Consider the following 15,520-nt stretch of genomic DNA (forward strand, 5'->3'; position numbering starts at 1 on the left):
TCTATGCCGTCTGCTGGCCTCGGATGGCGGTTAGCACAATCCTTTGCCGTCTGTTTCCAGGAAGCGGATGGCAAGGAAGGCCTTCGCTGACACGTGTTCAGATGGATAGTTTGCCGTCTGCTGGCGGATGGCAAAGAAGTTTGCCATCCGTGATCTATGCCTTTGCCGTCTGCCGTGGCAGATGGCAAAGAAGCTGATTCAAGTAGTGCTAGTTCATCTCTTGTATCCAATCTTTGTCTCAAAACCTCAGATTGGTACCTGTGGGTTTCTAGTAGTGTTTATTACTCCTTGTAGTTGATGCTAGTTGGTTTACTTGGTGGTCGATCATATGTTCAGATCCTTTATGCATATTAATACCCCTCTGATTATGAACATGAATATGATTTGTGAGTAGTTATGTTTGTTCCTGAGGACATGGGAGAAGTCTTGCTATAAGTACTCATGTGAATTTGGTATTCATTCGATATTTTGATGAGATGTATGTTGCCTCTCATCTAGTGGTGTCATGTCAACGTCGAATACATGACACTTCACCATTGTTTGGTCCTAGAGGAAGGCATTGGGAAGTAATAAGTAGATGATGGGTTGCTAAAGTGACAGAAGCTTAAACCCTAGTTTATGATTTTAGCTCGTAAGGGGCCTTTCTCCTGAGTCGGCAGCGGATCCACCAGCCCCCTGGGGTAAATACGCCTTTCGGTCACCTTCGGTACCCGGGACAACTACCGCACCGATCTCATCAACTTCGACATCGCCTACATCGGCCTCCCGTACAACGCCATCCTCGGATACCCTACCTTGGCTCAGTTCATGGCAGCGACCCATCCAGCCTACAACCTCATGAAGATGCCGGGCAGCAGCGGCGTCCTCACCGTAGCTGGAGACACCAAGGAAGCTCTGGCGTCCTTCAAGCTCACCTTGAGGGCTGCAGCAGCAGCACACCCGGCCGGGAAGCCACCCCAGGGGCAAAGGAGGCCGCACTAGCAAAGAAGAAGCAGTTGTTCACTCAAGATCGGGCCGAAACGAAGCAAGTGCCGGTCGAGGAAGATGGATCCTCGGGAGCCACCTTCACCATAGGCACCAACCACAACCAGGATCAAGAGGAGGCGTTGGTGAAATTCTTGCGTGCGAACAGGGAGGTATTCGCTTGGGAACCCATGTAGCTGGTAGGGGTCCCAAGGGAGTAATCGAGCATCACTTAAGGGTGTGCCCAATGTGGGCCCTGTGAAACAGAAGGCGCGGTGAAAGTCCGCGGAGAAGAAGTCCTTCATCATCCAGGAAACTCACAAGCTGGAGGCGGTAGGCGTCATTCGCGAGGTCCGATAACTGGAGTGGCTGGTGAAGCCCGTCGTCGTGCCAAAGAAAGGCGGGAAGGAACACATGTGTGTCGACTTTACCAACCTTAACAAGGCCTGTCCCCAAGACCCGTTCCCTCTTCCGCGCATCGACAAGATCGTTGACTCCACTGCCGAGTGCGACCTGTTGTGTTACCTAGACGCCTTCTCGGGCTACCACCAGATCAAGATGGAAGTGGAGGATGTGGAGAAGACCGCCTTCCTGACCCCGTGCGGGGTGTACTGCTACACCTGCATGCCGTTCGGACTGCACAACACTGGGGCGACCTTCTAGCGGCTGATGCACATCACCCTGGGTCAGCAGCTGGGGAGAAACGCTGAAGCCTACATCGACGACATCGTGGTAAAATCTCGGGAGGCGAGAACCCTGATTCAGGACCTGGAGGAGACCTTCGCTAGCCTGCGCCAGGTGGATTTACGGCTCAACCCAGAGAAGTGCGTGTTCGGTGTCCCCTCCGGCAAGCTACTGGGTTTCCTCGTGTCTCACAGGGGGATCAAGGCTAACTCCGAGAAGGTCAAGGCAATAGAAGACATGAGCCCACCGCAAACTCTCAAGGAAATGCAGAAGCTTGCAGGCTGCATGACCTCACTGGGGCGCTTCATCTGCAAGCTGGGGGAGCGCACCCTACCGTTCTTCAAGCTGATGAAGAAGAAGGGCCCATTCGAATGGACCCCAGAGGAAGATCTATCATTTCAAGACCTTAAGAGATACCTAACCAGCCCACCGGTGATGGTGGCACCTCGCCCCCTCGATCCTCTGGTGCTCTATCTGGCCGCCACGCCTCACACCGCCAGCGCGGCATTGGTGGCAGTTCGGGAGGAGCGCCGGGCCAAGAACATGCAGTGTAATGTCGCACCCTCACCTAGAATGGTGCGGTCACAAGACGGCGCCGCTAAGGCCAAGACGCTGCCCACGGATGATCACGCCCCACAAGACGGCGTTCAAGGGCCTGCGGAGGCCCCGATGGGCGACCAGGCTCCTGAGGTCCCCCACCTCAGTAGGCACCACAACCTCCGAAGGACACAGGCTCCATCGACGCTCCCGCCCTTGTCGAGCACCCCGTATACTTTGTCAGCATTGTGCTACGGGACCCGAGAGCATGGTACCCAATGTCGCAGAAGCTCTTACTCGCGCTCCTGGTGGCCTCACGCAAGCTACGCCATTATTTCCAAGGCCACCCAATCAAGGTCATCTCAGCCTACCCCCTGGAGAGGGTGCTCTGCAGCACCAATGCCGCAGGGAGAGTCACTGAGTGGAACATTGAACTACAAGCGTTTCAGTTGGAGTTCAACACGACCAGGGTTATCAAGGGAGCCGTGCTTGCTGACTGTGCTGCAGAATGGACCAATGCTCCAGAGCCCTAAGCGCGAGAGAGCCGATCCCTCTCACCTGGAAATGAAGCACCGGATGGCTGGGTCATGTACTTCGATGATGCTTTCGCATGACAAGGCGCGGGGGCTGGCGCTGTGCTCATCTGGCCCACCCAAGATGAGCTATACTATGTTGTAAAGCTCTGCTTCCAGCGGGGTGAGAAGGTCTCCAACAAAATTGCGAAATATGAGGGGTTGATCGCCAGCCTCAACGCCACGGCAGCCTTGGGGTGAAGAGTCCCACCATCAAGGGTGACTCGCAGCTCCTCGTCAACTTATCCAACAAGGTGTACGAACCAAGGGACGAGCATATGGAGGTGTACCTCGCAGAGGTGCGCAAGATGGAGAAGAAATTCCTAGGCCTAGAGCTACAACATGTGCCACGCGGCAACAACAAGGAGGCCGACGAGATCGCCAAGAGGGTGTCAAGGCGTTTACCCCAAGAACCTAGTGTCTCCGAAGAGCGAATCTTCAATCCTTCAGCGACCCCCACGGCCGCGGAGACTACATCATCTCGAGAGGAACTCCCCCAGCCACCAGCCTCAGGAGCCCCCGCTTGCGGTCCGACCTCATGAGCACGTCTGGTCCTCGCTCTCGAGCCTCAGGAGGGGTGCTGGACCGAGGAGTTCAAGGCATATCTGGTGCATGGGACGCTACCAGAGAAGGAGGAGGACATGGAGCGTGTGGCCCGGCAGGCTACGGCATACTGCATCGAAGATGGTGAGCTCTACAGAAAATGGCCAAATGATGTTTCCTTACGATGCATCTCCAAGGTGCAGGGGAACGAGCTGCTGGCTGACATACACGATGGAAACTGCGGGCATCACTCATCGTCGCGTACCATGGTTGGCAAGGTGTTCTGCAGCGGGTTCTATTAGCCGACAACACTCAATGACACGACCGAGCTGCTAAAGTCCTGTAAGGCCTGCCAGTTCCATGCCAAGCAAATCCACCAGCCGGCCCAGGGCCTCTAGACTATCCCGCTCTCGTGGCCATTCACGGTCTAGGGGCTGGACATCCTGGGTCCGTTCCCGCGAGCGCCTGGGGGCTACCGCTACCTCTAAGTCGACATCGACAAGTTCACCAAATGGGCAGAGGTGGAAGCCGTCCGCACCATCCTAGCCGGGTCAGCAGTTAAGTTCATCAAGGGCCTCGTGAGCCGGTTCGGGGTCCCTAACCACATCATCACCGACAACGGCTCACAGTTCACTAGCAATCTCTTCAAGATCTATTGTGCTAACCTTGGAACGCAGATTAGCTAAACTTCAGTGGCACACCCCAGGAGCAATGGCCAAGCTGAGCACGCCAACGCCGAGGTCCTGAGAGGCCTCAAGACCCGGACCTTCAAGAAGAAGCTCGAAGCCTATGGCAGGGGCTAGCACGACGAGCTCCAGTCTGTGTTGTGGTCCATCCGCACCACCGCCACTAAGCCAACAGGCGAGACCCCATTCTTCCTCGTCTATGGAGCAGAAGTGGTTCTCCCTCACGAGGTCAGGCATCGCTCGACGTGGGTCCTAGCATTTGATGATACGTAGTAGGACGCCATACGGTGGATGGCCCTTGTGCTGGGGGAGGAACGCCGCCGTGAAGCCTTGCTTCGAGCGGCAACATACCATCAGGCGTTGTGAGGGTACCAGTGTCGCAGCGTCCGCTCCAGGACGCTCGAGGTGGGTGATCTCGTCCTGAGGCAGGTGCTCTCCAGGGAAGGGCTGCATAAGCTCTCACCGACGTGGGAGGGCCCATTTAGGATTGCTCGCGTCTCTAGGCATGCCGCCGCACACCTGGAGACGTAGGATGGGATCCCCATCCAGAACGCCTAGAACATCCAGCACCTCCGGAAGTTCTACACATGAAGCAAGGCCCAATGCCTATGAAGGTCTCCGCTCGTGACACTCTCACGTAATAATGAGTGGGGTTGTACACGCACCAGAGTCTCCGGAGTGCCGCCCTCGGGCATTGGGGGCTCCCTCCCATGTCCTAGTGGTAGCACTTAGCTCTGTGCTGGTAAAAAGACTAGACTAGGTGCCGGACGCGGCTATTCATTTTCTCTCTGTAGTTGGATTGCCCCTTTTACTTTAATGAAATTTGCAGTTTTGGCGTTTCTCGATGGTTTGGTTGAACTGCCTCTTCTTTCTGATTCTTCCATCGATTCTTTGTTTTTCACCAGGGATGGCGGCAGTTGCCCGACGCTTTACCTCACACGCCCTGCGAGGGAGATTGGACAGGTAGTATGTGCATGCGCACTGCCCTGGTCTCTGCGAGGTGTTCTCGTCTGGGCTTGTGATCAGCACATCCCCTTTTAGTCTGTGCCCCACGGGTACCGCGACGCGGTTTGCTTGGCCATAACCAGCCCATACCTGAGGCCTCGCGCAAGAAGGGTTAAGGATTTCTTAATGAATTTTTGCAGCTTCATGATGTCACCCGAATCAACAGTGGGGAAGCCCCCACTAGGTGGCTAGAGACGCGCGCCCTCATGAGCTCAAAGCTACCCTGGATTCATTGAGCTCAGTTACCCCTCTACACTCGTACAAGGCATAGATCTCACAACAGAACCCGGAAGAAATAAACACACCACAAAAGCAACGTATGCACCATGGTTCATTACATGCCCCCGCAGGGCTCCATACTCGTTTCTCACAATGCAGGAGGAAAGGGAAGGAGAGGACAAGCAAAAGCGGCTCCTACGACGCGGCTGCTCATGAGGATCGGTCCCTGAATTCAGACAGAGCCCTCCTCGCATTTCACCAGGGCACGAAGATGGGACGACCCGCCACCATCCTTGAAATGTGCCCGACGGAGTGGCGGCTGGTCATAGCCACCGCTGCTGAAGCTCTCACCGAAGGAGGAGCTGCCGTAGCTGGGCGAACCGGGCCGCCACCGAGGGCGAGTTCACCCTCGTGCTCGTCACGACCATCATCGTCGTCCTTAGGGCAGCATCCAGTGCGGCGGCCGTCTTCCCTGAACACCCTCACGAAGAGGGTCGCTGCCCCGTCGAACTTGAAGTGGAGGGTGCACCGCCTGCCCAGGCCACGCGCAGGCGAACGTTTGCCAGCCACGGACCAGGGCTACGTCACCCGTAGTAGAGATCTCCACCGCGACCCACGAATCCTTGCTGCAGCAGCCGTCGGCCTACAGCCAGAGGCCGCCGGGACCTAGAGCCGGCAGTTCACCGGCAAAGGAGCGCGGAAGTTGAAGCCAAGTGCCGGCTGGGTTCTCCAACCACACGACAAACTCCGGCAGCACCTCTGCCGAGTGGAAGCGCGGCCGAGGAGGCCGGGCGACTATGACGCACCTCCCCTCATTTACGGGGCTGCCATGACCTAAGCCGCTCCCGCCGTGCGATGAAGTGCCGTCATGGTCGCCAAGGACGGTGCCGGACCCCGAGGTAGTTCGCCCACGCCCACCAGGGACGGCAGCGGGGGTTGCAGCATGCTTGCGCGGGCGACCGCGCCCCCTCTTAGGCGGTGGCGAGCCGGGGCCCTCCTGGTGAGCTTTCCCCTTCTCGGCGGCCGAGAACCTCTTCACTGGCGCCATGGGTGTCGCGGCAAGGAAGAAGAAGTAGGAGGAGCGAAGGAAGAGATGGGTGATGGGGGCTCCGTCCCCCTCCCCATTTATAGCCAGGAGGAGGCTAATCGACGGCCTCCATAATCACACATGATGATGGCTTTTCTGCATGCACCAGGGACTCGTCAAGTCGGGCAGTTGCCGAGGCAGCATGGGGAAGCGGAGACGCCCATGTCTTGTCAATCGCCACACATCAATCAAGGCCGCATGCTGTTAGGGCCCGCGGCGCTCCGCACTTGCCCCTTGGCTTCACCTAGAAGCCAAGCCCAAGCACGCCTTGGGCCCGGGGGCTACTATGGGCGTTCTGGGAACGGGGGTACCCAGACTTGCCTGCCTGCGGCCCAGGTCGTGGCTCATACAGTGGCCTGGTACGACCCATATTCATCAGCAAATACTCAAGACCCTCGTGAGGGGCCAAGCCTCACGAGGCGGACGACACAAGACCTCCTCAGGCACAGCCTCACTAGGCTGGCTCACGTGGAGCGGAGAGATCAAGGCGAAGGGCAGCTCGTGAGGTTTTAGTGACGTGAGCCATGATGACCAAGGCCAGGCGGGCACTAGCGGGCGCAGAGTACCAGTTGCCTCGTTGTTGCTAAAGAGGCAGGTGCAAGTGAGGAGTCCCGAGGCATCACTCAAAGGTTTCCATATCGGTGCAACGAGACGAAGACCAGCAGGTCGGCAGGACGAAGGTCATCGTGGAGCCCACAACGACGTAACCACCAGAGCCTTTGGCAGGCGAAGACCACCTTTTGTCAAGATAGCTTGTACTAGCTGTCCCCCTTCAAATTGTCCGTTGCAGGATCCCTTCCTGCCTAATATTTGGGAAGAGGACCAGGGCCTCTCTAAATAGGACTAGCCACCACCATAGGAGCCGACGGATCATTCAGACCATCCTCAGCACACAAGCTCATCGATCTCGAGAACACCTCTCCTTAGGAGGTTGTTCATCCCTTGTACTATTCATCATTAGCCTGCAAGGAAATCCACCACACCACACTGGAGTAGGGTATTACACCACATCGGTGGCCCAAACCAGTATAAACTCTTGTGTCTCTTGTTCCTCGGGTTCGGCGAGCTAGGCTTTGAGATTGTGGCGAGAGTGTGAGCTAGGGGGAGAGAGATCTTCGTGCGCACCCCACAGTTCGAACCTCAAGGGTTAGCCGGAACCCGTAATCCGACACTAGGGGGCCCCAGAAAGTTTCATGCTTGCATAAGCATTTCATGAGCATCGCATGTTCATGTAGATGAGATCGCATCTGGCATCATCTTCATCTGCATAAATTACAGGCTCCTGCTGAGGACTTGGTCTCCAAGAGGAGATGAAAAGATGAGCCTACACTGCGATCTCCGGCAAGCCAAACTGATAAGTTGTTTCTCTCATCCAAATGTGTTCTATAAGTAAAGACATGTGCATAAGAAAACCTCGTCGCTTTTTGGAACTTAGTGCTCCCATCCCTTGACTCGAACATTGCTTTGGTCAGGATGGTCGCAGTGGCTCTTGTTGAAAAAAGATTGGCGGGGGCTGGTCCCTCTTCACGATTGTGCCCAGTAGGCCTGACTGCACGACAACAAAACTGAGGGTACCAGCAGGGTAGCCTACCTGGGGAACTTGTTTACTAAAAGTATAGAGGTGTTCCTTCCCTTCATGGACATATTACATGCATAAGTCCCCGACAAGGTTTATCCTTTTCATTAATATGCTGATCAAACAAGTACTGACCTTACAGGACACAAACGTGGATTCAAGAGATTATATAATTTGAACTAAATGTTGGCAAGTGCCTACAGATTTAATATTAAAAAACGGTAAGTGCCCCATGATGCCCTTTCTTGTCCCCCTCCTCCTAGGCACTGCGGCAGGAGGTGAAGAGGGCAAAAGGAGTGCCTAGGCAGAAGCCCAGCCTGACCCTCTCGGGCTCTAGGAGAGGTAGCACGGCGGGGGCGGGAGGGCACAGACGAAGACGATTGTGAAGTGATCGGTGGAGGCAACCCGTCAACCGCCACCACCAGGGCCAGTAGGACATGACAGGGTTAACGAAGCTACAGCCCGCGAGGAAGCCTGCCGGGGTCTAGCTGGAAGGCTGCTGGAGGAGCCTAAGGCACCACCTCCACCCTTGCTCCCAAATCCCTGGCAAATCACCTTGCCGGAGAGGAGGTGCAGATGCAGATGGTCCTGCCCGCGCCTGACGGTGACGGTCCAGCTAATACTCAGCCGGAGTCAGAGGTATCACCCTCCCAGTCGGTGTTGTCATCATCGTCTTCACTCTCCTCCTTGTCGCTCTCGCTCGAGGAGGAGCTTTCGTCATCGGTTGAGCTCTCCGCACAACACCCTAAGCGAGCACCTGAGCTCCCACAAACTTTGATGGAAAGGAAACCGTCCTCCATTAAGTTAAAATGGAGGATGTTTCCTTCCAACAAGCTGTGGGCACGAGCAAAAGTCTTCCATCCTCGACGGAAGTACATGACGTGAGGAGCGGGGAAATCAACATTCACCCGTGTGCTGCCATTCCCGCAGCCCCTCATGTGCAGCCTCAACGCTCGCGATTGTTCGAGCTCCAACACCCTTGCAAATGGAGTAGGGAGGCGGAGGCAGCTGTGAGGAGGCTTATATAACATGATGACGAACTCTAGAGGATGGTCTCCAACATGGCCCTCCAATGGAGGAGGAGCGTCTGATGGGGGCATGATCAGGGCACCTCCCCATCCTCCTCCCCCTCGAGTGCCATGACGACCGCGACCTCATCCTCTCCCTCCCCCTCTCATGGAGGGTTCTGCCCACGCGTTGTTAAGAGGAGGAGGGATACGCTATCGAGCAGAAGCTCTTGCCGCCGCCACTGCAGCACCGTCGTGTCCTTGTCCTCTCGTCATGGTGAGTGAAGAAAGTCTAAGGAAAGGGTTAAGGAGAGTGTGTGAACAAACACACCTCTCCCGCCCCACTTTTATGGAGTGATGAGGCAAGGGGCTGGCTTCCCATTTAGGGAGCAACCGCCCCGCTCCTCCAATACAGCTTCCTTGCACCTTCAACAGCTCGGGGAATCAGAGCCGAACTTCTGCGCCAACCAACGGCGCCTAGTTTTCTGCAATGGCACCCATCCTCGCGCCCTCCGCATCTGCCACCTACCCTACACAATGCATGTGGTACACGTGGCGGATGCACCCGGGGCGGGAGGCATGTGGGATGGCAGTTTCTGCCCCACGATCATGGAGCACGGGCGATCCATGGGTCACGATCTGGATTTTCCCATAACGTTTAGCACGACGTGTGGGAAAACCAGAAACTGGCCCCGGCTCAAGGTAATGCAGAAGCAAGGAAGATCTCATGGGGCCAGCCACTTCGACGCCCCTGCCCTGTGCACTCGTTAAGGCCTACCCCGACAATGCGCGACACCGCATTCGAGCTAGGCCCGGGGGCTCCTGTGGGTGCAATGAAACCGAGGTCCGTTGCCCAGACTGTGCACAGGCCCAAGAACAATATTACATCACCAAGATTAGATCGAAGCGCGAGGGATCGGTTCTTTGAAGGATCAAAGTGCAGATCAAGAAGACCAATACTATCCAGAGAGACAAGATACCACTAAGGGAAGAACCTCCCTTGTCGGGCAGGCGAGCTTGGCGAGGTTGGGGTTACCCCGGAAACGAGCCTGCAAGATCGCCCTGGCAGGCCTACCGGGGCTCACGGAGGCAAACCACTCCACCACACCACCTCACAGCGACGGACGTCATCGATTAGTATGGTGTCATGCTCCTAAGTGATTAGTGCGGTGTCATGCTCCTAAGATGAAATAGATAGTTTGGAAAAAAGAGGGCATGAAATCGTTGACATGTATATTGTTTAACTAAAAAGGATAACATGACATAATTTCACATATATGATGTCTATCTAAACTGGATAGCATAGCATGACATAATTCAAAGATATGATGACTAACTATACAGGATGGCATGAGATAATGATATGACGTCTTTAGTAAACATGATCGCATGACATAATTCACATACATGTTATCTAAGTAATCAGGATCGCATGATTTAGCTCACACATGTGATTTATATACTAAGCAGAGGGCATTCGCATATATGATGTCTGAACTAAGAACACAGTGTTGAATATTGTGTATATGATGTCTAAACTATGCAATTAGCAGTATAACCATGCCAAGTTAGAGCATACACCTCGATGGGGGAATAGGACTTGTCATCTGTCTCTGAAACCATCTTTGAGGAGCTATCAGGACCCAGCAAGAGATCTGCTTCGACAGGTAGCACTGTCTCCTCTGAAGACCTTGTTTTCACTTCAGATTTTTCCATTACCCACTCAAATGGTTGGTTGACAGGAATAGTAGTTTAATGTACAAACATTGTTAATAAATGGAAATGTAATGAAGAAAAGAATGCAGAAGATATCATTCAAATATATGATGCCTGGTTAAACGGGATGGCATTGCATATTTCACATATATTATGGCTGGCTAAAAGAGATGAGACTGCATAATTCCCATATATGATATAGAAACTAGACATGTGGCATTACAAAACATGTATAAACTAAGTAGATGACATATATGATGTCGAAAGTAGGAATTTCAAGGCAACATATGCATGACATGTCCAACATCATCATGCGAAGATAGAGCAAACACCTTGGAGGGTAAATAGGAGTGGTCAGCTACATCTGAATCTGCCTAAGAGTAGATATCTTCCTCTAGATTACAATCTAGAGAGGGGGAGGGTTTGCCATTGAACCCACCATGGAGCGATGTCTGCATGACATTGTATTGCTGCGCAAAACTCTTCTCTTTTTCTCTACATGTTCAGCATGACTATGTACAATATCTGACATGCATATGAAAAAAATATAGTGAAATTATGTAAGGGGAGAATGTAAAAATCTAGAGTGATGGTAAAAACCAGTGGATGGATCCAAAAATAATGATAGCAGGCTGATGTTAGCTTTAATTTAATAAAAAGATAGATGATGATTGCTTTACCATTTTTTTCCCACCCAAAATGAACAACATAGGCATACCATAGGTGAACCAGATGATAGACAAAGATACTATTCATAGCTGCCTTGATATGTGCCTCACAAGTAATTATAACACTCAAGTTTTAACATTAATTTGGACCTGAATTGGAGTCTAAGAGGTGAACAGGATGATAAAGTAGCAGGTAATATTAAGCAATGCATAACATAAGCAGAAACAAAAGAGTGCGACCTCTCTTGTGGACCTGTGTACTCCTCAGGTTCATCTACTGAGTCGATGATGGCGATGCAATTGTGGTGGGTGCTGGCGGCAGGGAAGGAGATTTGAGGCGGCAAAAGATGGTCAGGAGTCGTGATGTCTGGTTTGGTGGATGCTTCTGTCGATGGAGCAACTCAGGTGAGGTGGATGACGTTGCTGTAGGAGCAGGACAAACAACACAAAGTTTTCTTAGACACCTACCTATAACTAAAGTAATTCTGTAAGGGCTCCTTTGGCCTGCAGGATTCTAAAAACGCAGGGATGGGAAAAACACTACAATAGGATAGGAATGCATGTGGGAAACAGAGCATTTGTATACACCGGATTTTTATCAACTTGAGTATTTGGTTCATAGGAATTGGATGAGCAGAGGAATGGAAAGAAACATGGCCAAATTAATGTGAAACCATATGAAAGTGTGTACAGTTAGAATGTTATTCTGTCACTAATGCATTTGGTCTTGTTTTCATGCATATGATTTTGAAAAGTAGCTCTAGATGGATGTTTTGCTCCATTCCTTTCAACAAAGTGCATGAATAATTGAATAGTACACTATCGTAGGAAAATTTCCTAAGGCTATGTTTTACCTTAAGTCTTTGCATTGAACCAAAATAGCCCTAATGGATCAACATGAATGTAGAGTACTAAGTGATGCGATAAGTGTGCAACCTCTTTGCCATAACCGTGTCGACCTCAGCATCATTGGGTTGGTTGCTGAAGAATTTGAGGTAGAGGTGGCTGTCGGAGGTGTGGAGGAAGATATGAGGAATCTGTAGACAGCATCCAAGGCACTGCTCTATTGTGATGGATGGTTCCATCGTTGGAGCAGCTCCGACGAGCTGTAAGACGTATAGGCTGACGCAGTACAGGACATACATCGTTAATTTCAAGTGGGATTCTAATAGCATCTCCAATAGATGATGTAAAATACATTACCAAAAAGTGATAGATGTAACATTTACATCACCAAAAAACACCTGACTACAACTGTAGACTAGACTTAACGGTCGAAACTGAAATTTACTCTAGAATCTGAATGTTATTGTCGAAACTAAACGCACTGGTAGCACTTAGGCATTTCACATGTAGTTTAGGCCGCTCGAGCACTAGTACTAGAGAAAAAATGATATAAATCAGCAGGCAATCGATGGGGAATACAGTAGTACATAGCAGCCGGAGCAGCAGCTCCTAGAGGAGCAGCACGAATTAGAGCCAGAGCAGCAACTCGTGTAGCCGCAGCAACCCGTGTACCAGCATCAGTAGCGCGAGCGAGAGCAAGAGCAGAGCAGCGGCACGAGTGAGCAGGAGAGTAGAGAAGCAGCGTGAGCGAGCGAGCGAGTGCCGGAGGAGCAATAGCAGCACGAGCGAGTGAGCGTGAGCCGGAGCAGGAGCAGCAGATCCGGCTGGTATGGACGTCACCGCCGAAGGGGCCTTGCACTTGGGGAGAGCCGCCATGGAGATGTCACCAGCGGCACCGGCTTCGAGGTAGCCGCACCATGGAGGTGCGGGATGGAGCACAGTCGGTGCCGGGAGGTCGAGTTAAGGAGAAGGTGCGATGCGATGAGTGTACAACCTATTTGGTGGTGCCGAGTAGGCCTCGGCTTCGCCCGAGGAGTCGGTGAGGATGCTGTGGTTCAGGTGGAACAGGTTAAGACGGTGCTATGGGGATGGAGTATCCACGACAGATGAGGCGATCATCGGAGCAGCTCCTTGGAGGTGGAGGACGGGGCGGCTGAACCGGCGGGACGACGAGATGGATGACGGATCCTCTTCCGGGGAGGTGGATGAGGGACGTCGAGCTGTTGCGGTGGACGACATCGTCGGGGAAGAGGCTCTGGCTGGGCAGTGGTGAGGTGGCGGACAGAGGAGGGTGGGGTTTTGCGCCTGGAGCAGAGAGGTTATGGCAGCCTGGGATTTTGAATGGCGAAAAGGAGGTGATGGGAGGGGGGAACCATTTGAAATACTGGCCCTTTTGGCTCAGGGTTAGAAGGGGGATTTCGAGTGTCATGATTTGGCAGCTGGAGGGAGTTTTCACGCGCATTGTAATTTCGAGATAGCAAGGGGCGGGTTGTGAAGGCGCGAGTTTTGGGAGCATGATATCTGAACTTTCGGGATATAACAAGGCGCATGTTAAATCTTAGGGACAAGCCTAACGTGTAATATTGTACGTACCAAATCAATTCGCACTTCCCTCAATGAAAAATACGAAATAAATAAAACTATTCACTCCACACAAAGAGAGTCGTGTCCCGTTTTCCTATACAAATACTATTCAAACGTATGAATCCATGTTATGTCCAATTAAATTTTTTCGCTCGTTGTATAATGCATGTAACCTATGTATACCAACATTTTAGTGCATTCCAAATGTCTATACTACCGCTGCAATTCGAACTAAATTTGAATTTGTTTCTCTATTTAACAATCATTCGTGTATTACCACCACATGATTACCATAGAGATAAATATGCACTATGTGTACTATATGAACTCAAATTCAAATTTTTGCATACACTTGATGTTGATTCCAAATAATAGTACATTTGATGTACTAAGTCGATATTCATAATCTTAACCATGTTCCATACGTACACCTAGTTTATCACACAAAGTATAGTGCCCCGCCCCCACATTATGACAAGTATTTAGCCCTGAGCTGCAAAAGCCACACATTATCCCAAACTATAATCAATGTTTTACATTATCACATCTTCTTCAAACTCCCGATCCAAGTGCCGAACGAACGGCACCTCCGCGTTCAACACACGTACAGCTTGATGACGCCTTCACCTCCTCGATCCAGCGAGTGATGGTGAAGTAGTAGCTCGAGTCCTCTGGCAGCACGACGACGTGGTGGCAGAATCTCAGCAGAGCTTCGCTAAGCACTACGGAGAGGAAGAGGGATGCGAGGGAGAGGAGAGGCAGTGCCGTGGTGTCGAGATGTGCTCTTGGGGTGCGATTTCCTTCTCTCTACCTCTCTATATAGGGGAAGGGAGGAGGGGTGGCGCCCCTAGGGTTTCCCCTAGGGGGGCGGCCAGGACAGATGGGATCTCCCCTAGGGTGACTTGCCACCCAAGCCGGGAGGTGGGAAGCCCTAGGGGGCGGCCCCAACCCTCCTGGTTAGATGAGATGGGATGAGGGGGGGCTCAGCCCCTTAGTGGGCTGGTTTTCCCCATTCCCTTGGCCCATGGGCCCCCCCAACACTTGCCGAGGCCCCCCGAAACCCATTTCGGTGACGCTGGTCATCACTCGATACCCCTAGAACAATTCCGGACTCCAATACCCTTCATCCAATATATCAATCTTCACCTATGGACCATTCCTGAGTGCCTCGTCGTGTCAAGGATATCATCCGAGACTCCAAACAACCTTTGGCAACAACCATAATGACTCAAGTATACTTATATTGTCACCAAACGTTACGTGTCTAGACCTGCGGGTTAGAGAACAATGCAGACATGACCGAGACACCTCTACAGTCAATAACCAATAGCAGGACCTGGATGCCCATATTGGTTCCTAAATCGATCGGTTGAAACTCGATGTCAAGGATTCAGCTAATCCCGCATGCAGTTCCCTTTGTCTATCGGTAGGTTACTTGCCCGAGGTTCGATCGTCAGTATCTCCATACCGATATATATATGTCTCCGACGTATCTATAATTTATGAAGTATTCATGCCGTTATTTTATCATTATTGGATGATTTACAATCATTTTATAGGAACTTTATATCATTTTTGGGGACTAACCTATTGACCCAGTGCACAGTGTCAGTTGCTGTTTTTTGCTTGTTTTTTACATCGCTGGAAATCAATATCAAACGGAGTCCAAACACCGTGAAATTTTTTGGAGTTTTTTATGGACCAGAACACCCAGGATGGGCTAGAGAAGCACCTAGGGGTGCCCCGAGGGGGCCACAACCCACCAGGGTGCACCTGGGGCCCAGGCATGCCCAGGTGGGTTGTGCCCACCTCGGTGACCTCCTACAC

The sequence above is a fragment of the Triticum urartu genome, chromosome 6 (genome assembly GCF_003073215.2).
Source record: "Triticum urartu cultivar G1812 chromosome 6, Tu2.1, whole genome shotgun sequence".
NCBI lineage: Eukaryota > Viridiplantae > Streptophyta > Magnoliopsida > Poales > Poaceae > Triticum > Triticum urartu.